The 25,086-nt window shown below is 41.9% G+C and overlaps 1 protein-coding gene across 7 annotated transcripts in view; it reads left to right on the top strand.

Moving 5' to 3' along the window:
• Positions 1-25,086, top strand: part of ATXN1 (ataxin 1) — a 221,836-nt gene that overhangs the window by 128,178 nt on the left and 68,572 nt on the right. For 6 of the 7 annotated variants that reach the window (XM_067290874.1, XM_013941424.2, XM_067290875.1 and 3 more), the window contains one exon: positions 3,706-3,829. The gene's annotated coding sequence lies outside the window, so the exon portion shown is untranslated. Of the gene's footprint in view, positions 1-3,705; positions 4,275-25,086 lie in introns of those variants that run through there. The other variant, XR_010883347.1, reaches the window with a different exon arrangement.

Raw genomic sequence — 25,086 nt, forward strand, 5'->3', positions numbered from 1 at the left:
CCATATATATGATAATGATTCATGGATCATATTGAAACTTCGGTTCCAAAGCATGCTTAGAATTTACTTTGTACTACAGACCAGAACCATGCTATATGTGTGTGAGAGGACAAATGGTCTCTAGTCAGGTACCCTTTTTTGCAATATAAGATGGTTACAAAAATAATATCCATGTTTCCAGCACATTGTGGAAGTGATCCAGAAGAACAGGCTTTCATAACAGACTTCTGGTCTTTGGTCAGATACCATAAGCTCTCCATACCTTCAGCATCTTCAGAGGAGTTGCTCCAGAATTACACCAGAGTGAACAAAAGCCGAACTGGGCCCTTTGTTCTGGAGAACAGAAGATGTGAAATATGCCCAATGGTGCCCACACGTCCTCCTTGACAGTCGCTCAGAGCTATGACTCTTCGCATGCTCTAGGGAAGAGCATGTCTCTGCAGACTGTCAGATACAGCATAGCAAAAAGATTGTACCAATTAAGGAAGGAGTGCTGTGCTGGTCAGGACAGGGTTGTGCCCCCCTCAAGATTGCGCCTCTTTGTGCCCTGAAGCTTGTACTATGCTGCCTTTAAATCTTAAGCATGAAAATGCTTAAGATTTAATGTTCCCTTAAATGGGAACATTTATAGGCAGATGTACTTTGCCCATCACAGAAACGAGTGCCTAAGGGTAAGGTCAAGTGAGCAAGTTGTTGCAGGTTAAACTAGCTTGTGCATTTACAGTACAGCATCTGCTCTATAGTAACTGTCTGTGGGCATGGTGCATATGTACCCTGTGGTGAGTATGAGGTCTCTCACTTTTCTTTCCCTGAGAAGTAGGTTGGTTACCTTGCTTCATGTCCTCTTTCCCATGATATAAAAGTGCATATATGAGGCTGGTTGCCGCAAATCACCAGTGCAGTGATCACCAGTGATCACCAGAGAGTGCAGTGTATCACACAGATGCTTGTCTGGTGTCCACACACTAGTAGAGATCTGTAACTCAAATTCCAGACTCATAGCAAGATAACTGCACAGCTAGCATGCAATAATTACTTTTATTTTTCTGACCAGTGTCTTGGTACAGGCAACTCTAGCTTTGTTTAAAATGAACAGAATTAAAATCCTAATCCAAGCCTGTTGAAGTTAGCAGAAAGACTTTCACTGACTGCAGTGGACTTCATTCCGGTATTACATGTAGCTTACTCTCTAGGCAGCCTCACAGGGAGTACATGCACCCAGGAGTGGCAGAATTCTGTATGGGAGACAAGGTCTGCATGGACTTAAAAACCCTAGTTCTTATTAAAATAAGGTCAATTAGGTCTTATTAAAAATAATTGGAAGCCATCTAATTTTTGCAGAAGTGTTAAATATTTTCTAGTAGTTCTTTGGAGTCCATTTTCAGGTTCACCTGAATGTTGATTGTCAAGAAATAAGTGTTGGGTGACAATTTTGGTGAAACAATAAAGATGTCCAAAACCACAGTTTTTAAGAGAGTTCAGTTGATTGCCAAATTAACGTGAAAAAAACCACAGAAGAGGTAATTTTGAAAATGCCAAAATGTTTCATTTTAACACTTAAAAACAAAATGTTTTATTTTTTTTTAATCTTGAGATTTACTTCATTTAAAGAAAAAATTAATAGCTTGGAAATGGGTTAAAAATGCTAAGGGTTGACTTTAAAGTTGCGTTTTAATTTTTTCCTCTTTTTAGTTTGCTTTCTAAAGGAAAAAAGCTTATGAGGTCATGTCTGACTGCGTGCTTCTCTATCAGATAGGCAGTAGGGTCCTGTTTTACCAGGAGAGAGATGTGGTTGACCAAAATCCTGAAAGTTTAGACCAACTTTTAGATGCTCACAGGGCTGAGTATCTAAAGGACGTGGAGGTTGCAGTGCCTGTGTCGTGGGGGAGCTGTGCTGCCAGCTCAGAGTTTCTTAACCAGGGAAGGCTTTTGTAACAGGTTTATTGCATTGCTATAATCCGTCAGAGAGAGGAGAAAGAGACGTGTAGCTGAGACTACTCATCAGCATTGCCTGGGGGGCATGAGAGTACCAGCCAGCCAGAGGTGACAGCAAACATTGGGCGCCAGTGCTATGCGAGGGCTTAGCCTCAGCCAGGAATCCAGTTGGGAAATAAAATTGTTTGGATTTGGATTTTGGAGGGTTTTGTTGTTGTTGTTTTGTTTGTTCAGATAAAACAGACTGTGTCAGGGCTGTAAACTCCTCTGAGTAGGTTCCTACCGTTGCGTTACCTTCCCTCTGCTCTTCACCCATGAACTGCTCGTGTCCATCTGTCTGACTTATTTCCTGCCTTCATGCAGGGGGAGATTCATCTGCATTTGTCTGTAGACATCTAATCTGAGCTGTCTAGATTTGCTTTATGGATGGAGAGAAGCAGCCCTTTCTAGAGAGTGACTCATTCTATCCTAAAGTAGATGCTTACGATAGGTCAGATTAATCATTTTCTAGTTTTCTCCATTGACTGTAAAGAAAGCTTGGACTACCTCAGGTGCAGATTTTTGTTTTGCTTATGTTTTCAGTTAGGGGGCATGAATTGCACCATCATACTTGTAAGACGGGATCTATATGCACAAATCCTGAAACTAGATATGAAATGTCTTAAGAGGCTTACATCAAGGAGCTAGGAAAGGTTTGTGGCAGGAAGTGAAATGAAGAAGAATTCAGGAAGCACAAATAGCCCATGGGAACTTGACAGAAGGAGAAAAATGTTCAATTCAGGCCTTATGGAAATACAAACTATTTTAAGTATTTTTTGTGGTGTTTGAGCAAAAATGTAGCACAGCAGTTTCCTCAGAACCCCAGTAAAAAGTTTGAGGATAGCGTAATACCTTCATGAGGATAAGTTAGTTGTGTGGGTACAGCAGAAAATATTAGCAAATACATATCTGCCCACCCCAAAGTCGGCCATTTGTACTCTCTGGTAATAATTTTTATATTTATTTATTTATTTATTTATTTATTTATTTATTTTTGTATTTGGCATGACCTGAGGGTGAAACTGTAGTTTGGCACTTAAACCCACTAATTTAAGTTCTTCAGCCTCAAATATTTGTTGCCCTTGCAACAGGAGGTGCATAGTAGTATGTCAAAAAGTTTAAGAGCTGTCTCACAAAGAAATATTGGTAGCTCAGGTCAAAAAATAAGTGTGAAAGCACCCCACAATATTAAAAATCTCAGTTATGAAAAATACTTCCTACTCAGGAGTAGTGATTGTGCGTGTGCATAATTTTGGTCTCAGTACTCATCTGTTGCAATATTACAGGTAACAACAGAATAGATAGGTGTTTGCATCCTATTAGAGAAATTCAGTGAGAATATAAAAATCTTCTGGAATGGAGCTCTTTGCACACCAAGGGCTTTATTTGCACACCCTTTTCAAAACAGCAACCCAGAGTAGTTTTTTCTTCTTCTTGTTATGGCAACAAAACTATCCAAGAATTGTTTTAATTATGTATCTGTTTCAGCAACTCTGAACTTTGGATTTTAATTGTTTGTAATAAGAAGTACGGAGCAAATGACTCTTCCTATGCCAGATCAGTGTTTCGTGTAGACCCAATACTGGAATCTCCATCTTGGTAGCTCATTAAAAATGTATTCACTTCAAGGAGATGCCAGGATCAGTTGTTCATTTGCTGAACAGCTGTATGGATTTTCCTCTTTTTATTCCTTGCTTTCCTTTCTTAGTTTGTTTTGCTTATCTTTTACAGATATATCTTACTATATTTGAAAGAGGAAGGCCACTGAGGACCTGTGAACAATCTGGCAGCTTCTGAAAAATCTTCATGCTAAAGGATAATCCGGGAATTCCCGAAGAAGAACCTAGTGAATGTTGTGAGTTATTAGCAGCAATAACATGCATTTGCAGTTATGTCCCTCGTATGTGGGTATTTGTTTTGTGGTGTTTGCTCTAGTTGCTCTGGCATGTTGAGCATCTTTCATCTGCACCGAAACCAAAAGGCAGGTGTGTTTGGGTTTTGTTGCAAAGCCAGACTTTCATTTTGCTCCCTCTCTGTTTTTTTTTAATGACATCAGGGCACAGTGGTGATATCTAAGGAAAGATGTTGAATTTCTTTTCCTTGGGCTGCTACAGTTATTTAACACAAAACCATTTTTTTTGTGTGTGTGTGTTTTTGGTTTTTTTTTTTAGCTAAATGCTCAACCCTGCTTTTGAAGGGTCTGTGACAGTGTCAGCTAACAAAACTGGAAAATGATATGGATTACTGTTCAGCAACATATAGTTACGGTTCAGGAGTGTTATATATGCTCATACATTGATTTAAATCATTCAGCTGTTTTCAAATTAAAGGATTGCAAATGTGATTACCTTTGCTTACTTCTGGTGTTGCAAACTACTATTACGTTGATCAAATCCTAATATTAGTTTGAATATCATACATTTCCTATACAAATGCTCCTCTCTTCTCACAAATTCATATTCATGGGAATTAGAGTAGCGTACCTTTCACAGAGAAAAACAGTCACATAATTAAGACCCTGATCCTGTAGCCTTTAATAAAAGAAACTGTTCCATGAGGGAAGGCTAAAGAGAAGGCATGGATATTTTAATGTTCCTTGTTTTTCTCATGAAGTTTACTGTTTTTCTGGGTTGAAATGGACAATATGTGCAGATCAAATGTTAACATCCTTACAAACAGAGCAAAACAAGAATTCTCTGCCTACCAGGTCTGAGAATAATCCTTTTTTTTTTTTGTCTTAAGAGGAAACCTTTCAAAATTAGATAAGTTATCATTTAAAACCTTATGTCCAGAGTATGCAGTAGTCCTTCAGGATGTTAGTGGTGATAGAACAGCTGCAAATTCTTCCAGTTTGAGCAAATATTTTTTGCACTTTCTCTAAATTGAGTAAAGATAAATGTATTTCCTGGCTGCTGGGCATGCTTTCTATCTCCATGGAAGTTGAATATCCCCCTTTGCTCTGCTTTTCCCTTTGGGTTGTAGGCTTTATGAAGCAAATTGAGACAGAATCTAAATGGTGCTGCTTTCTCAGGGGCCACTTGCAAAATAAATGTTACAGAAGACACTGAAAAATCTTCGTCATCTCTCCCCTTTCCTGCATGTGAAATAGTTAACAAAGCTGACATTTGGAATTATTAGCAACTGGTATCACTAAGCTGCCAAGTTAGTAATTCATTAAGATGAATAAGGGGCCTCTAAGACCTGAAGCTTCTCACTGTCTATGTATCCAAGCAGACGTGGCCATATCAGTTTATTCCCACACTTTGAAAGACTTCTCTGAAACCGCAAGGGCTTACTTTGCAAGCTGACGTCCTAGAGCAGAGGAGGGCCAGCCTTAAATAATAATAATAAAAAACTATCCTAGCGTGCAAAGCTGTTGGGATGGCAGGAGACGTTTGTTCAAGATGTTGCAATCACTTTCACCGATTGCAACAGCAGCACTACCTCATGCCGAGGAGAGCGTTCTCCGGGTCCTGTATGGTATGTGGTGTTCAAGATCAACCAGATAAACTGTGTGAGGGAAGGATGTAATCATCATCCATTACAGGTGATGGAGCATCTGTGTAAGATGCTGTCGGTGTGATTATGACATTCTGCCCTGTCCTAAACGCTTTAAAATGAGCCCATTTAAAGCATTGTGTGGTGGTGTGCTGTTGAGTTGACAAAACCCTGAATTACACTTGTGAAGCCCAGGTTTGGAAAGAAGTAGCAGCACTCTTCTTACTAGGTAGCACTCTTCTACTAGGTACAGATGGAAAGAAAGTGCTCTTGAAAATGGCTCTTATCCAGGCATCCAGGAGCAGTTTCTTTAGGGGTGTCACTGGTAGGTGATGGAGAGCTCTTCAGAAGTTCCAGGAGAGCTTATTTTGTCACCTCAGTCCTGCTTGCAGGGCAGTGCTGTCACAACCAGGCAGTTGGCCAGGTTCCTCCTCTCCTCTCCCCTCTTCCCTGGATACTCTCAGGGAGACAAGAATACCAGAAATGAGGAGTGATATTTCTACCTTTTCTGCTTAAAGGAAATACCAGCACACAATCATTTTACTTAAAATTCTGCTCTCTTTTCCCTGGATGTTTGCAGGGTGTTGTCACGTTAAAGCATACGGAGAGCGCTCAGACCTTTCCTGTTGTAAACAGTAGTTACTCTGTTCCCGTCTGTCTCATTGCTCTGCCACTGAGGCAAATTTCAGAGCTGGGGGGGGGGGGGGGGGGTCAGGAAGGCATTAATTTGGGACCAGCACATTGTATCCACCTAGAAACTGAGTGTTTACTAACAGCATAAATTTTCTCCCTTCCTCTCTCCTGCTCTCCTCATTTGGATGAAACAAATTTCTGGAATAGTAGAGCTTGTACAAATCAAGTCCATATTCTGCTTTTGCAGGGAGAAAAAGAGATGTTGTGAAGATCTGTTAAGGAGGAATGTTATTTCAGTTAGTGAGGGCTAAAAAAGAAGGAAGGTGAGGTTCCTTTGCTGTTGTAGGAGGGTACCTTGTGATTTCCAGCATAAGGTTTTGTAATTTTCTGGTAGGATGTCAGTATCCCGAGTTCTTTTAAGCCCGAAACATACACTGTAGCTTTTCTGGAGTGCTAGCCACACATGCACAAACACATTCGGGCAGGAGCAATGAATAAACTCTTCATGTGCCTCACTCGCAGGCATTACTTCACTTTTTTTTTTTTTTTTTTCCCACTTGTGCTAAAACCTCTGGCACAGTTTGTGGGAACTGGAAAATTAATCTCTGAATCCTGTGTGTGTCAATAACTGAAACGGCTTCAGCTGATCTCCTATCTATAGCTGTTATTTTGGGCACACTGCAGATGGCAGGATAGTAAACATCCCCGTCCCTCGCTCTGACACACTTTAATGCGTGTCTTTGGTGGGAATTTGCTTGCATGAGGGCTGGGCGCCATCTGGGTGAGGATCCCAGTGTGTGTGCTCACTGCCGCGCAACGTTTCGTCCTGGATGTGTTCTTCCTCTGCTCCTTGGCCCTCATTGCTCCCTTTGTCCTGCTCCTATCTCATTCAGGCTCCTCCCGCAGCCCTTGCCGCGGGCTGTTTTTCCTGGCACCGAGACCTCTGGCAGGGCCTAGGAGTGAGCAACTCGGGGGGCTGATGTCAGTGCTGCTTCCTGCACTGGCTGGCAAGGCTCGCGGCCGCCCCGGCACACCCTTTCCCCAGAGCATTACCTTCCTCCCATGCCCCCACCGTCTGTGCAGTCCCTTGGAGGCTAAACCCGAAGCGTAAGCGCATTGTGAAAATTGTAGGCTAATGAGCCTTTTACAGTGGTTTTCTGAGAGCAGCTATCTCCCATGCTTTGAGCCTCAGCACTGGATTTGTGGCGAAGCTGGAAGCGACATGCAGTTGTCTGTTCAAACAGTGATGAGCTGTATACACCTTGGAAGAGCAATGGAAAGTTTTGACACATGCAGCCTTAAGGTTTCTGAATGCGTTTGCTTTTGAATTCCTTTCGCATCTGTATACTCAACCACTTCATGGCTTTCTGCAGAAATTACCAGGTTACTGACAAAAGAGAACTGCGTGTGTTCGTTCTTCCGAACAACTGCCCAGTGCATGCCATTTAGTATTTACAGGGAGAGGGAAAGGAGGAAGAATCACTGTCATTTGAGAAATGTCTCTCAGAAATGGCAGTAATTTATTCCCAGGCATTATTCTTCATTAAGAGCTACAGACAGCTGCAGCTTCCCTGTAAATAGAAATTGCACTCTGTAGGCATGCTATACATAGGGCTTCAGGTTTCTGACATTTCTCTGCCAAAAATCAGAAGTATTTCTCACCAATAAATGTTTATTCAGAAAGTCTTATTTCCTGGCTTTTGTTTCACGGCACCGATGGACAGGCAAGAACAGTTCAAGGCTGACGTTCGGGAGAGGAATTAGAAACAGTTTGGGTCCCTTTCAGCACTGAAAAAAAAAAGATTTCAAGCATAACACCAGGCCTTAAGTTTGGCAGTTTATTTAACTGATAAATGTGGTATTAAAAGGAATGCTGCAGAAATACAGTAGAGCTACGGCATCTATACAAAACGAAGCAGGCCACTGTAGGTGTTCCTGTGCTTCAGGTTGGCTCCCTCCCTCCTGCATCCCCGAAGCTGCGGACGTATCTTGTTGCACAGGGCTCTGGCCCAGCGTGATCCATGTTGTTTCCCTGTCGAGGGACCCTGCATGTGGAGGAGTGGGAATGGGCGCCTGCGGATGGCATGGGTGAGAGCTCAGCTGTGCCCCTGGACCTGGGACGCAGGGCTTGCTCCCTGCCCTGTGGCGGAGATGGACGCTAGGGTGAATTTGAGTCCTGCAGAGGGATGCGTGGCGAGGAGGCCCTACGTCACCAGCACTCGTGGAGTGCCTCAGAGCCAAATGCCTTTTCTAGTCACGTCTATACAGCCTCCCAAAATTTACCTTGTTATTCTCCACATTCCTTCCTGTTGCTGCCTCAACTCACCGCCTCCCAACCAGTCTTTGCCCTGCTCTCTTTTTCCGCCTGGATTGCTGAGCCTTTCTGATTCCTCCTTTGTCTCCCTTGCTTACCTGCTGGGTCCATGCTCTCCGTGCGATGTGCCAGCCCCTACCGCTCCAGTGGGTGACTTTGCTGCTGCAGCAGCCCCGATTGGTTGCATTTTGTAATCTGTGGACGTACTGTTCTTGTCAAATACAAGATGTCCTCGTCCTCCTTTCCTTCTTTCCTCTACTTTCCCCCGCCTCAGCCTCACCTAAGTTTGTGGCTTGCAGCCTGCAATCCATGTATTAAAATTATTTTTAGTTAGGTCATTTATTACTCGCTATTGCTTTCTTCTTGGCCTATATAGCTTCTAGAGAACCGAGAAATTGTAATTTCTCCAGGGCTAAAATCCAAGCCTTTGATAGGCAGGCATGATGCCTGGGGCCACTACATGTTGCTACTGGTTGTCAGCTTTGTAAAACTTATCCTGCAGAGCAAGGAAATCTGGGCACAAAGATTGTTCTCTTTTCTTACTGTGGTAAGCCGTAGTTTGCCAGTCTGTTATGCCTTTTCTTCGTTGTCTTCCAAGCAAATGGCTGTAAGATTATGACTCCCATGTTTGGACTGGGAACAGCTTTTGCCTGAGCAAACAGATTTTTCGTTGGCAGTCACTTTAACTGCTGCCCCAGCTTTTCGCTGTCAGCTTTGTTTCATGATTTGCTGTTAGAGAAGGCCAGGCAGTACTCGTGCGTTGGAGCGAGCGAGCAAAGTAAGGAAGGCAAGTGAATGCATTTGTTAAGGGTTGTGATAGCAGGATGGTTGCAGTGTGATGCATGAGTGTGATGCATCTCCTGCAATTCAACAGTGTAGCCTGTGGTTGCTCTTATTTTTAACTTGGTGCTGTTGGCTGGAGAGATGTCAGGTCCTTGCATGCAGTACTCCTTGCTCCAAGAGACTTTCTGTGTAAATCAAGAGGGAATCAAACCCAGCCTTTGCAGACCACAGCGTGGCATGAAAGCTGCTCTAGTATTTGCAAGTTGTGTCTGGCATGGAGCTGACTAACATGTGCATGTCCCATGGCTGTTTGAGTATTACTTTTGCTGCTATTCTGCCTCTTCTCCCTTTTATTGGTTCTTTGTCATGCTCTTGTGTGAGTGAGCATCACTGGTGAGCTGGTTTACTGTGTCCACAGTGACACTAGCAGAGTCTAGTATCCTGCTGATGCTTCTCTCAATGCTGATAATTTTGAGGCGGTAGCAGAAAGGGAATATAAATTAAGCTGTCCAGGTTTTTTCCATTTTCCTGTGTGATGTGTGCATTCAAAAAGAAAGGCTGCTGTCACTGGTAGGTTAGTTAAAAGTAAATGTGAGCCCTTGTAGTAGAAATACTATTTTGAACAACTTGCTTGTTCATATTTATTCCAGGTCTGTTTGTAGCCTGCAAGGCATGTTGACCCCAGCTGCTTATGTTGGGGAGGAATATTAGATACTCTCAGAGAAGCTGACAGTATTGGTGCTGTGCTTCTCAGTGAGTTTTATGTTTCTGGCTGTTAAACAGCATTGGTGTTTCCAGCTGCAGACACTGATGAATGTTTCAGAGGCACCTGATGGCATAGAGGTCAAGAGAAGGAAGATAAAAAAGCAAGTTACCAGGACTGCTATTAGCTGCTTTTCCTGTTGAGGTGTCAGAACTAGAGACAGGCTAATGAAACCTGAGAAATTGTAGTCTTTTATTTATTTCTAATGGATTCTCCTAGCAGCTCTTTAAATAATGGAGAAACGCTCCCTACTACGGCAAATCAAGTTTATTGCACCCAGTAGTGCTAGAAGAGATCTGTTTGGGGAGTTTGGGGGTTGCATCAGATAAGGAGAGGAAGGTTGTTCATCTGTGTCTATTCCAGAAAACCTTCATTCAGAGTCGAGGTGGTTTATAAATTCTGTGTGTCTTTCTTACAACATTCAAACTGCAGTGAATCCTGCTAAGGCATTGCAAAAGCTATGACAGTTGAAAGAAGCAGGGCAAAATGTGATGTGGCTTCCCTGGTGAGTGGACATGCATGAGCAGAGCTACAGAGATTCCTTGCAACAGGGAGGCAAATTGTACTTTAAGCCTTCATCTGCTGGGAATTTGTGTCTGGCAAATAAAACCTGTCCTCTCAACAGCCCAATTTAGCATTTCTGATGCAAATACTTCACAAAAAGAAACCTCAGGAAACACCAACCTCCAGTGAAGTAAAAGTGCACTTGACACTCAGAGTAGAGCAATAGGAAGAGCCTTGGAGCAGCTAACACTTTTCATGGTCACAGTTAACATAGTTAACTCTCTTTTGGATTTTTTTGAAGGGCATATTTATTTTCTTGTAAAGCCATGTACTGTAAGCAACCTTGTTAAAATATCAGCTTGTTATGGGACAAAAGCAAAATAATGTCTCTTTGTTGTTCAGTCTGTGTCACGTACTGCTATTTGAGGTAGGGATGTTCTCTTAATTCATTTCTGCGTTAAGAAACGTCCATTAGATCCACAGTGAGAATTATCAGGATTCTTTTTGCATTTACTTGAAGCCATTAAAATGTTAGTATAAATATCTTCAATTAACCCCGAGGGACGGTCAACAGAGTGATTGAGGAGAAGTAAGTACAAGCATTTCCTTCTATTTATCATTGGCCAGTCAAACCAGTTCAGCTGAAGGGATTTGGCTTAGTGAATAGTCTTACTGTTCCTGATGACGTTCACAGAAAGGGTGAGTGAGCTGCACTGCTCTATGTGTCTTCATTATTGGGTGAAGCCTCTTCTTAAATTAACTCCAGGTTTTGTTGTTGTTGTTATTATTCTAATGTAATTATCGCTTTTCTTCAGTCAGCCTTATGCTTTCCTACTTACATATAAACTTTTTCCATCTGGAGAGAATTTTGAGATGGGGAATGTACAGTGAAGTAGTAAAAGTATTGTTAGCATGTTCTTCCTTTCCTTTTCTCTAAGTACCTGGAAAGCCATAAAATAAAATAAAAATCAAGTAAATGCCAAACATTATAGGGTCTTCCTCTCTCAAAAAAGATTATGCAAAGGAAAACTGTCGGGTTATCTACCTAAGCACATGCAATGAGAGAAGCATCATACATCGATCTGTGAGACCCCTGCAGTTCTTTGCTTCAAAAAAAAAGCATTAAGAACTGAGGAATCGCCATGTTCTGCTCTCAGATGACAAGATACATTGCTTCAGCAGTAGTTCTTGGACATAATGAAATACCTGCTGACTGTACAGAGTAAAAAAGGCTCGGTCATGATGAGTACATCTATTTGTGCATCGGAGCCCCATGCAGGGATTCCCAAGCTGACAAGGTACTTTGCTCAGGCTAATTAGTCCTGCTTCTCCCCTTACATCTTCCCTGCTTATGCTAATTAGTCTGCTCAGGGTGCTGCCTGGCGCTGTTTTTCTGCTGGCAGCGCTCACACAAGTGTGTCTGCACAGCCTTGCCCTGCAGCGTGCCCTATCAATGTCTGAGCCTGCTCCGCACCAGCCCTCGCGCCTGTGTTGTGTGGTTCTGCAGTGCAGGTATTTCCTAGAGTCTTATTATATGTTCGCTCAAGAATCACTCAGCCTCGGGTGACTTGTTGGAGCCACAGTAAAGGTACTTAGCACGAGGGAAGATCTTGAGCAAGTGCTGGTAGCCTCCTTGCTTTCTGAAGAGCACATGCAGCTCAGTGTCTTCAGATGCTGTTGGTTTTGTTGAACTTGAACAACTTTGCTCTTGTGCTCCTGATTCTAGACGTGGTGATCTGGAGCTCCAAAAGAGGGAGTGGGTTGGTGAGGGAACGGAAGTTCCCAGGCAGACAACCAGAAATGAGGGAATAAAAGTGTGAAGAACTAGGACTTCGGGCTTTCCAACCTATTTACGTGTACAAGAATGGCAGAAAATGGGTTGGTGGGTTAAATTAGGTTGTGAAACCCAGCTAATTAGCTGTGCATTCCCCACACCACCTTTCACCTCTGTTTCCTTCCCAAGTGCAATTGTTGCAGACTGAAATGAGTGCAGGGATAGGCATTGACTAAGCTTACAGCAGCCAGGTTTTAGAAGTTAACACTTGGAACAATTTAGAGCTATTTAAAAAGAAACAAACAACCCTCCTCCCCCCCACATGACAACAAATAAAACTACTTTTGCCCATTATAGTAGGAATGTTTTTTTTACACTCTTGACTCTTCTTCCTCAGACTGGCACCTTCCTGAGAAATGCAGTTGGGAATGAATGCGTATGTACACACGCACACACACACACACGCACCCCTGTATATATATATATTGATCTTGGTGAGTCTGGGAATGTAAAAACAAGTACAAAAACCTATTCTGTTTTTGACAAGTTGTTCATTTTAATTGCACAGTTTTCTGATTTTCTTCATTTAGAAGGTGCATTGATGCTCTGTGTGTGAAGCCTGAAGTGTGATAGTTAAATCTCTTGTCAAAAGATGGATGTCCATGTTTCCTTCCATATTGTGAAATGGTCATCCTTAAAATATGTCAAGCCACTAGCATGAATAAATAGCTGTGTTGTATTATTTTTGGGACTTGCAGTTTCCAAGACAGTCAGTATGATCACAGCCATTAAGTGAGCAGAGAGTGTTTTGAAAGAGTAGAAAAAGCTTTGTTAAATGAAATGGCTAGGTCAGGATTGAAAAGGAAGAGTTTGCTGTTTTAAAGCATAGCAGACATTTTAGACATTCTTATCAGAATGCTTCAGTTATGTGTTTGTGCGGAGGGCTGATAAAGTAATGGGCGATAACTGCCCCCATAACTTAAAGTGCCCGAACTTGGTATGCTCTATAGTAATGTATAATAGTAATAAAAATAAAACTTACATTCAGGAATTCCTGGTGCTGCTTATTAGCGGATCAGTATGTAAACACTGACTCAGTGCGATCTATACTTGAAAGATGTGTTTTGTTCTCTTGAGGGGATGTTTGGGTCTGTGCTGGCTCTGCACCACTTGAGTTGTGTATAAGAAGGGCCAGTTTCAGATTGAGCTGTACTCCTCATTTATTAGAGAAAGTCTGTTTTATATAAGCTACGCACCAAAATAATTTGTGGATAATTTTTCACTGTTATGCAGATATTTCACCTGTTTTACATCTTGAATATCAGTGATTGGTTTGGTTCGAGCTGCCTGGTAAGATCCTGTCAGGAACACCTTAATAGGAAAACTCAAGTCAGAATTGCAGCTTTAGTGTTGCTCCTCGGTCAGGTTGAGACTGAGTTTCCAGTTCACTCCCAGATCTGCACCCATAAAGTGAATGAAAAGGGTTTGGAAGAGTGTTGTTGACAGAAATGATTGGGTCAGGACTGAAAGTAGAGAGTGGCCAGCAAAAGCAGAGCGCTGGACAGCCAGCAGCAGACGGAGAACCCCACAGCGTTCAACCTTGTCGGCCCCGTAGGCATACGGTAGCTGATTTTTCTGTTGCAGACTTGAGCCCTGATCCTGCTTGTTGACCTGTGCATGCTCAAGGCTGCCTGTCGTGTCGGGGCTGGAGCCTTCAAGCAATGGAGAATGGTGTTTTTCCATGATCAAAGAGGGAAACTTCCATGCCAACACAAGGCCTGTTGTCTGATGAGACTGATGCTAAAAGTGACATGTAAAGCAATGGCTATTACTTCTTCAGGAAAACAAATGTAACCAAGACGGATGGTCCTCATAAAGGGTCTGGCCTTAGCTGAGTTATGGTTGTTATTTTAAGGCTTATGACACAATGCATTTAAGGCTCAACAAAGGCATTTTTTAAACATTCCTTCAGGAGTTCAGAACATGGCAAAAAGCAAAGCGCACTATCTGATTCTGGCTGTCAAAACCGTTACGGTATCAGTGTAGCTGACACTGAAATTGTATTCACATGAATTCAGTCCCAGTGCCTGCATCGTATTGGAAAACCCGACTGATCAGGTGCAGAAAAGATCTGTCGGACTGAAGCATCATTTTTTGGTTTTGTGGGTTTTTTTGTCTTTCCATTTCTGTTTTGGTGAAGATGGCGTGGGGGGCGAGCTGCTGCAGATGACAACTGTTTGTCTGTAAACTGTCTTATTGGAATGGAGGTTGTAGGAGGCTTTCTCATGGTTCCTAGCTGGCCCAGTGCAATATCTGAACAGTATGTGACCCTTGAAGATGCTGCACATGGCTCCCACCCAGACTATGCATGGCCACAGTCTGATCATGCTTACAGGAGAGTGAGTGGAGCACCCAGCTAGGGAACCATCCCCACACATCAAACCACTGCGTTCTGAAAGTCCTTCCCCTCCAATGCCATCCTGCTACTCCGTTTAGGTTACTGTATTTCAAAGGTATATCAGGAAGGAGAATTTCATACATTGATAAAGGAAGTCACAAAATAGGGGCAATGCCATGTCCTGGCATCATAACATGCTACTTCCTTTTTTTTTTTTTTTTTTTTTGGCATTACACTAACATGCACTAACTTCTAGTGGTAAAGATGCAGCAGCTCAAAACAAACTGCAAAAACATTGATCTCAGGCTGTGTTTGTCACTTCAAATGTAATTATCTGTGTGGACCATCAGTCTTAAGACGAGTAATAGCAGTGGTGTGGGAGAGCTTGTGTCACCCAGTCTCTGAGGCATTTCTACTGCTCTGATGTTAAACAGGCGCTGGGCAGGTAAGAGACTGATGACAGAAGTCAAGTCTCACTGCATTAGACAGAGGGCTCATTACATCCCTTCTGCTTTATGGTGTGGCAGAGGAGAAATTGTATCCTTGGTCTGCTGAAAACAGCAATAAAAGAGGAGATACAAAGGAGGAGTATGGAATTCTTAATTATAGAGAAATAGAGTGGCACTTTATGCTGCTCTTTCATATAATTTCTTGTATGAAAAAGCAGATTCCAGAATTCCTGTCTTCTTATTTTCTGGGGTTTTTTTGAGTCATCTTAACAAAAATATCATAATTGGTAGGAATGTTCGTGTCTCAGTAAGAAGTAATTCTGATATGCAAAATTTGAAACCTAAGGGCTAAAGGAAGGGACATTGCTTTCCAAAGATCTTAAAAAAAAAAAAAAAAAAAGAAAAGAAAAGAAAAAGAAAAGAAAAAGGAATCACTTAATTGATTCCTGACTGATTACTTTATCCTTTTCACATGCAAGGAAAAACAATAAAGATTTAGCCTTGATAAGATGTGGTCAAATAGTACTAAAAATGGTTAGATTTAAAGCACAGTCGAAACATCACGGGTTTCTTACAGAGAGCCTCCCTGGATTTTGGGAAGAGTGGGTGGAGCCAAAAGCTAATCCAAGTTTTCTAAAGTCTGATGGTGTTTGGATCAAAGGGTTTGGCTGGGATCATTTTACAGTTAGAGTGGAAGACAAGTCACAAAGCTGGAATTCAGATCCCAACTTCTCCCATGTTCACATGTCTTTGGATTTCGCTTTGGTTCTGGCTGGTTTCTTAATTTAAGCAGTCATTTCTGTTGTGTCTGCTAGTTGAAGTCACTCGTGTCCTACACTGCCTTTTCATGAAATGAATCTATAATGCCTACTGCTTTGAGGCAGGTATTGCCTTTTGAAATAAATATTGCATTTCTTGGTTTCTACAATGCCTTTAAAATTCTTCCCTTTCTGTCCTATCTGCAAAGAGACTAGCCAGTGTTTAAATATTCACATATTAACTCCTGCAGCCTTTTTCTGTCTTTCTCCATGTGGTTTGGGATGACTCCATTGGTAGGGCACTGGCTTGCAATCAGGAGACACAGCTTTTATTCTTCCTCAGTCACTATCTGATTGGTGACTTGAGGCATGTCATGACCAGTCAGTGCTTCAGCTGTAAAATGAAGATAATGATACTGATATCACTCCTTGGTAAAGCATTACGAAATGTTTTCATAAGTATTTCTGTTTCAGAACCTGGGTATTTTTAGCCTGGATTCTAAAGAAGTGAGGTGTATGTGATGATGTCTGTCTGTCTGTCTGTCTGTCTGTTTGTCCCCGTTCCCTTCCCATAACACTGTGCCTCTTGGCTAATTCCCACCAAATCTGGCAGGAAGTAGAAGTCTCAAACATAATTAAACTCTTCCTTTTTTATTTTTTCCCCTTTTTTTTTCCTTTTTTAAATGTAGATCAGCAGGCAGCAAAGGTGAGAGGCGTAAATTAATGCCCTCACCGAGGGGAAAAAGACAGCTATACTCTGCCCTTACTAGTTCTCTTTGGCAGTGGCTGGCAGCGAGCCCACCCGTCATGTCTGTCAGGCCGTGACATCCCTTGCCCGGATGCCAGGCCAGTGCAGGAGGATGAGGAATGAGGCTGAGTCGTTACAGGGTGCCATGAGGACGTGGAGCAAAGAGGGGTGAATGCAGAGCGAAGGCAGAGACGCAGGACACAAATCCATAGGAAAGCCGGTGTCTCTATTTGCCCGTAGAACAGGCTGTGGTAATAGAAGGGCTCCACCTCAATTTGCTGTTGGAAATGCTGGTGGTGATTTTTTTCCTGGCTGCTCCAAGCAGGCCTTCCTCTTATTCTTGAGTGTTTTCAGTCTTTTTCTGCACAGAGTTCCAGTTCCTGTTTTGCAGGGAGTTCAGTGTCTTTCCTGGCACCTCTGGCAAAACTCTCAGACTCTTTCCTTCCCTTCTACACAACTTACATTTTACTTCTTCAGTACATGCAAATCTAGGATCCTTTTCTTTCCTTATTACTCTTCCCCATATATTCCAAGTGGAAGAGCTTTCCCATTCTTATGAAGAAACATCTCCCCTTGTCCTTGTTGCACATATTTAGTATCTGACCGGTTCCCGTTTGCGGCAACCGCTGGATTTCTCCCTTACAAAGCTCTGTTTGTGCCTGTAGAGTGCTGACCTTTTTCTGTACAGGGCCTCTTACTTGGTGTTTTGTATTGCTCTGCATGCTGAAGGCAGCGACACAGTAGTAGTAATAATCGCGGGTATGCAGATTTATTATTTCATGTTTAGTAACTCGGTGGGAGCACATGTTTATCTTGTACACTTGAGTGCTGTTTTTAAATAGTACTGTATATACAATAGATAAAATTGACTAACCAAGAAAACATCCTCAACGCTGAAAGAATAAGTATGAAAGATATGCAAGAGTTGCAGTCTGGTTTATAGCACTGCTTTGTGTCTAGCATGCTAACGTACATGGCTGTAACAATTACATATCTCAACTGAATTGGGCACCCAGATAAAGCCAAGATAGATTAAAGCAATCAGATTCATCTTGTGTCTTAGAAGAGTGAGTTTATTCTTTGCAAGAGAAAAGTGGTTTACAAATTGAGTTAAAAAAAAAAAAGGAATATTTGGGTAAGCATTCTTTCACTGCGCACAAGGGACAGGTAAAAAAATACCCAGATGACCACAGACTCTGTGGTTTCTACAAAGATATATGAAGATATATGAAGACCAATACTCTTGAACTACCTTCAGTTCACTTGTTTTCAAATACTTAGGCAGGTTTCAAGTTCAGTTGCTTTGAAGGGGAGAAACCATGACCATGAAGGAACATGACTGATTGAAATACACCAGTCGTGTAAAAATACTGTACCCCAAAGTCAGCTTTGAAGTCTTGGAGTCTTTTTATAGACCTCGTAGACTTTAGGTCAGGCCTCCAGTATGGAAAGTCAAGATCAGACATGTCTCTGAAATTAGTTTTCAGGGCTTGTTTTTCTGCGCAAAGTGTAGTTTTTCTGCTGGTTTAAGATTCTCTCTCATCTAACACATTGTTATTAGTGTTATTATTAAAGTGTTAGGCTTGTAGGCCTCAGCCAAGGCCAGTTTTGGCTAGGCATTTGAACACATAGATGGTAATAAAAAGACTCTCTCCAAGTCGAAGAGCTCATCATGTGTACATATGTGTGTGAGTGGAAGAGAGTGAAGGTATAGGAGAGTATGCAGATTGGCTCCCAAATCAACGCACATTAGCAGTCATTTTGTGAATGGGCTGGGCATCATCTTGCTGTGATGTTGTGCAGTGAATGAGCTAACTAGTTCAGACACATGGAGAATCACCTTTAGCTCCTGGCAGAAAACCCTTTGTTTGAATCGAATGAAACTTGACTAGAAGAGTTTCAAAGCTCTGTCTATTAGCTTTTTTTCTTCATTGTTCTTTTTGTTTTACTTTCTTGTACCTCCTAGTTGCATAGATGGATTGAAGTAAAAGGTGCAGAAGACCTATTAACATAGGTCATGCTGGCCATTTTCCTGACAAGACAGGACAGTTCCCTGCAATGCATTTTTAACAGTTTTGCCCTATTTGGTTTTAAATGTCCAAAGCCTGTGACTGTTCTCCACTTCTGTTAAGGAGTTGTTAATAACTCTTATATCATATTTAGCCTAATTCTCGCTTTTTAAAATTTCTCATTACACTTACACTGCCCAAGACACCATCTGACATAATTCCTTCTTTCATTTATGTGCAGTATCCCAATCCTGCTGCTTCCATCTTTATTGGAATACTGCAAATCATCTCCCCTTGCAGCACATGCTGGTACTAGTCTCCTGAGAAGCTATCCACACAATATCTCAAACCCTATGCCTTGACCAAAGGAGAGTGCATGCACTCTGCATAGGCACGGGAACTTTTAGATGTATATGCTTATGTGAAACAAAACCACTGAACTTTTTTGTGCTGTCTGATTGAAGTGGTATTGCTGCACTTTTAATTTCTGAAGACCTCATTTCATCACTGTACCTTAAATTTCCTTTTACTGCTCTAATTTCTTTCTTATTTTCCTGTTGGTCCTATATGGTCTCCCAACACTGAGTTTTCTTTTCTTCTTTTTTATTTCTACTGTAGACAGTGGAGTTAAATCCCACATGGCTCTGCCATCTGGAACAACTTCTCTGACTCTCATTCCTTCATCTTTATCCTTGGCCTGAGTGCATTAATCTTCCTTCTAAAACAACAATCAAGTCTTGTGCCCAGAGGCTTCTGACTTTTCTGTGCTCAGTCATTCTGCCCAAGACACAGAACTTTTGCTACCCTTTGACTGACAAGGTATATTGTGATCTGTGCTTATTATTAGCAGCGTGGACGTAGAAGACCTGATTTAGAGATACCTAATCATATACTTAAATCTAATTGTTGTTCAGGACCACACATCAGGACACACTTAACATTTAGCACCCCTTTGCCCTTTTGATTTCAGTAGGCTTCATTGATTTAAAGCTAGGCACATGCTGAAGTACTGTGAGCCTGATAAAGCCTCAACTGTGAAACATGTTTTTGGTATTAAAAAAATCTCAAACAAAACTGCAGTGTATGCTCTGAAAATAATGGAAGCTTGAAGCAGAGAAGTAAGATTTCAAATATGATACTGAATCTCTTTAAATCTCTTCTTGAAAACTTCAAACATGTTGTAAAATCAAACAAAAATCCAGCAGTCTTGCTTTTCAGTCTGTTGACTCAAAATATTTTCTGCCCTACGCTGAGATTTTCGGTAGCTGACATAGTATGCAGTTGTTTTTGCTAAATTAAGAATGTCTCATGCTTTCTGGGATCCCATAGAACTGCTGAGTTGCAATACTCACAAAAAAATTGAGGTTAGTTTATTAAGCATTTGGACACAACTTGCAATGCTACTGTTTTTCTCATAGTGGTTCTCTTAAAACTTCCATGAGATTGAAGAAAATATAGCTTATAGCAAGCTCTGACTGGGCACCACACAGTTCAGGCTTTGAGCAAAGAGTAGCTTTGGTGTCTGGAATAGGAGCTCAGTGTGTATTAGCAGCAGTATGTTCAGTGACATAAATTGTTGCCAGAGCAATGGAGGAAGGCAGCTGTGTATGTTGTGATCTGTGGATGTGGTCTATTTAAGACTCACCGTGAGATCATGAAAGATCTGCTCAAACTTGTGTTGCAGACTTTGTAAGTCTTGGGTGTGGGGCACCACAGTCAGATAACCACTCACATGCTTTTGAAATAAATGCAAGCTCAGGTGCAGGGCTCTTAGCTGCTTTTCCTTGCCCCTTTCTTACCATTTCCTTCTTCCTTCAAGGCGGAAGATGTGCTTGGAGAGGACATGTAGGAGCACACATCCTTCCTAATTCATAAAAAGTGACGAGCGAGGAGCAATGCCCAGCCTCAGGGCAGCCCTTTAAAGGAGGCCCACTTGGAGCCCAGCCAGTCTTGAAAGCAGCTGTCCTCTGGGAGAGCGAGTCGCCTTCAGCGTGTCTCCCAACACCAGGAAGGGAAAATGCATCCCCTTTCATCCACAGAGTAAAGCTGCCTTGGCATGTCTAGGCACTTGTGTTTGCACCCTAGGAAGTCACAGTACTTCTGAGGAGAATGGACAAGGGAAGGTGCAGTCCACAAAGTGGCTTCCATCGTAGCGCGGCTCGGACCACGCTCTCAGCCCACAGAATTAGTTTATATGGAAACCTGCGTGGTGCGGCTGTGACCAAACTCTGGGCAAATCAATACAAAGAACAGAGTAATACCACAGGTTGCAGAGTGTTCTCGTAGGTTTCTCAAGTCTTTTTTGCTTGATTTGCTGTCCCTGTCTAAGCATTAGGCTAAAGTTTTTAGCAGTCACAACCATCCTGTCCTTGCCCCAGATCATGAAGTAGTGATGCAGTGACTTCTCGTTTGCTTCTGGGGTGAGGGCACAAGCAGCAGAGTAGCATGAGAATATTTTTAAAGCCTGAGGATGGGTGTATGATTTTCAAAGTCTGGAGTTTTAAGCATAGAACTTGAACCACAGCACTCCGTTAACGAGGGGTTTGCTTTTCTCCTCCTTAAAATGAGTAAAGTAACTCAAAACTATATCATGCTTGTTCCTTGTGAATCATGGGGACGTGCACTTCCATGGCTGACAGTGTATTTGCTAGAGTCCTTTAAAAATGTATTGCTTTTGTACCTCTCAGATAGGTTCCCTGTCCAGACTCTCATGAATCTCTGCTTTTTTACCTCTCTTAGATACCTAGTGGACTTGAAAAATCTTCCTTTTACTGGAGGTGGATATGCTAAGTGCAACTGTAGGAAAAAAAAAAAAAAGAATCTGTTCCTTTTCCCCTTAATAGCAGTTCTTGGAGTCTTTTTGTGGAAGACTTTACATCCCAAGGACCAAACTGACTCTTTTCTCACAACCTGCTGTGACTAGACTGCTGGATTAAGCCAACCCAAACCAGTGTTTTCAGGAATTTCTGAGAAGTCTGTTGTCCCCAGTGAAATCTATTTTAAAAGACTCTGCTTCCTGTTGTACAACAAGCATATTCCTCACACCAGCGCTGCCATGCTCGTCAGCTCAGCAAATGTTTCCTTGGCATTGCACTTGCTGTTTTTGAACCACAAAATGCTTTTAGGTAAAGTTATCATAATATAAACTGAAAATTGACAGGCTGAATAGTTGTGGTTAGTATGTGCTATAGTGGTGATGACATGGGAAAATATGTTGTTTTTCTCCAGATGACTGTTTGAGGTTAGTTCTAGACCATTTTGTTCATGATATGCCAGCTAAAATTATAAGAGCGTGACTTTGAAGTAAGCAGGTTTGATTATTTTTTTAAAGCCTGATAAGGGCCTGTTGTCAAAGAATCAATGTTGCTGTTATTTTGAGAATTAAAAAATGATGGAACCAAGAGTTAAAAGGGAGGCTGAAAGGGCCTGAATTCCCCCTGCTGGCCCTGAAGTTCATCGCGCTGCATAACCTCACCAAAGGCGTCTCACACCTTGGACTAGCATCAGCTGAGCGTGGCCAAAGCCGTGAGGTCAGGTGCCTCTTTGCAGCAAAAAGTTGTGGTGCACAAGGGGCCTGGGTAACAACAGGCAAAGCCAGTATTTTCTGCTAGTAGCTGAAGCAGCATTTCATAGGCCTGTTCCTCACGTTCCTTGTGGCATTCGAGATGGGAGCAGTACTGCATCCTGCCTGGATGGCAATGCAGCGCAACCAGGGATGGCTCCTCGTGCGTCTCCATCACTTATGGGATGGTCTGAAGGCACCAAAGAGGTCACAGTGCTGAGTCAAGCAGGCAGGACTCTGAAGGACATGGAAAGCTGTGCCCTGTTTATAAGACAGAAGCAAGAAAGGAGGTGATGTTTGATAGCATCATGTTTAATGATAAAAACAAATGTGACTCAAATGTCACTTTCTTCCAAAATAGGAGCCTTTTTGGTGTGGGCTGCCAGTGCGTGTTAGGAGTGGTATGCAAAATACACAGAATTTGTGTGTGGCTAAGGGATGGTTTCTTTTTCTTTCATCTGCTTCTGTTTCATTTTGTGCTGCAAGGATGCAGTTGCATGTAAAAGGGCTTGACATATTCAATGGGACCTTGAAACGGCTCCAGTGAACTGCAGCACAAAGAGCCACAGAGGAACATGGAAGAGGAACAGAAGATGCTAACAAAAATTACATTTTAAAACAAAAGCCTGCAGTACTGAAAAAGTTCTTACTCTACCTGCCACAACACCAGTATGTAAATTTGGGGGTTAAATCTGGTCCAAGGTCTTTTTGGTGTTTGGGCAGACAGGGGCAAGTTAGCTGTGAAGGAGCAGCCTTACATCTGAGTTTGCCTGCCCTCACTCATCCTGAAATGCTGTGCTGGAATTAGATTGTTAGCACAGCCCACTCAAGTGAATATTTTTCTGTTGTTTCTATTTTTCTCTGCTTGTATGGGCAAAATCTTGGCTCTTTTTGTGGTGTGGGAAAGAATGGGAAGTGGAACATTGCTAACATTTCACCTGCCCCTGAACTGAACAACCTCTCCAGCTTATTGAAAGTGAGATCACCTTGAGGTTTAGGTGGTGCCTTTTAGCCCCAGCAAACCACAAGGAATGTAGAGATGGCTCTTTTCTAAAACACCAGTAAAAAGCCAGAGGAAGAGGGGTTTTCTAGTCCTGATCTTCTGATTCTGAGGGTCTTCTAAATGACTCCTGGAGGCATCATCAGTTCCTTCTTCACTCTTTCACATGCCTCGTGTCAGTATAGCCAGTTGTTCGAAGAGTTTAATTTTAAGGCTCTAACTCAGAAAAGCTCCTATTTTCCCTACTTGTGATTAAATATTATAAAATATTTGAATCCATTCCAGTTAAAATAATGATAATGTATCAATTAAATATGAAAATACTGATAACACATTGTCTGACCAGTACAATGGTTTAATTAGGCTATGTCTGAAAAAGCATACTCATATATAAACAAAAAGGCCAGCTTATTCAAGGACAGTGAGTGGTTATGATCACCCAAATGGTGACCTTTAAGGCTTGGAGTTTGAGTGTCTGCAAATGGAGGCAGATGGAATCATTAACTGCTTTCCTCTGGCAAATACCCTTCAAAATTCTCTACAAGGAAAAACTGAATTATGTTATACATCATGCATGTGAACATACAGGCTGAAATTCTGACAATTTCCCATTCCAGTTACTGACATAAATCTTCTCTCTTTTCTGGGACCTGGATTTTACCCCTGTGCATGATTTTTTCGTTCGTTGGATGATGCTCTTGTGATGGCTTAATGCACCTGCTTCACTTCAGCAAGACAAATGAGCTGTTAATTTCTGTGGCCTTGCTCCCAGGCTTTGAGGCAAGCACTTGCGTAAAGGTTTGCAGAGACAGAGCCTTTGCCTCAAAAAGCCCCCATTCTGGGAGGACACTCAAGATGCCTGTGTGTTTGTGCCATGCTGAGCGCAGTGCGATCCTGATCCTGACTGAGGCCTCTGAGCACAATGCTATCATAAATTTTAAATAATAACAATATTGTAAAAAGTTAAATAAATGTGTCAAGTTAATTTTATGCTCCCCTCAGGCTGATTAGCATAAATTGAATCTTCTAATAATTAGCCCAAGCAATTACCACTGAATGCTTATACCTGATTCCTGTGAATTGTGGTAGCACTTGGAGCACTGATCCTGCAAAGTGCAGAGAGGTTTGAACTGGCAGGATCAGGTCCTTTTGCATACTGGTTGTACAGATACTGTATGAATGCACATGCCATTAGTTGATTTAGTTATACGTTATAGGCGTATTGCCATATAGTTCAGCTTTTGGTCACTTACATTTGCGATCTTTGAAAATAATGCACTGAAATGTGTACGCTTTGCTTATTAAGCTGTCATAATAAAGCATTTGCGATTCTAGGCTGCCCTCTTCAAATGTATTGTAGAACCTATTAAAAAACACCTGTCAAGTTCAATTGAAATGTCTAAGTGGCCTGATCTACAACATCTGCTGTCATGTCAGTAAAAGTAAGGATTGGACATGGTGCCAGCCCCTTTAAATAAGCTGTCAGAGAAGAACTATTTCAGTGTAGGGGGACATCAACGGACTCTTTGCCTGCAGTTAAATGGGGCAAATTTTTGTAAGTAATAGTATGGAAGGAAAAAAAAAGGGTTGTGTAAGACATACAGTATTTCCATTCTCTCTTACCCGGCTGTGACATAAGTTTCAGAACATTCCAAGGTTTTTTTTTCCCCTTTTTTTTTTTTAAACTTAACATATAAAAGTGTAAACAGATTTTTTCCTCCGTTGCTGACTTGATTGAATGCTGGCCCCTGTTACATGCGTGAAAATTGCTTGGCTAGGAAAAATCTAATGCTCATTGTGTCGTAACTTTGTAGATAAAGTCCAAACAGCCTAGCTGCTTTTCTTGACACAGAATGCTACTTATATATACTCATTTTGGAGACTGAATTTACAGAAGGGGGGGGGGGGAAATGAGCCCT

Source organism: Apteryx mantelli, chromosome 2 (genome assembly GCF_036417845.1).
Source record: "Apteryx mantelli isolate bAptMan1 chromosome 2, bAptMan1.hap1, whole genome shotgun sequence".
In the NCBI taxonomy this organism is placed as follows: domain Eukaryota; kingdom Metazoa; phylum Chordata; class Aves; order Apterygiformes; family Apterygidae; genus Apteryx; species Apteryx mantelli.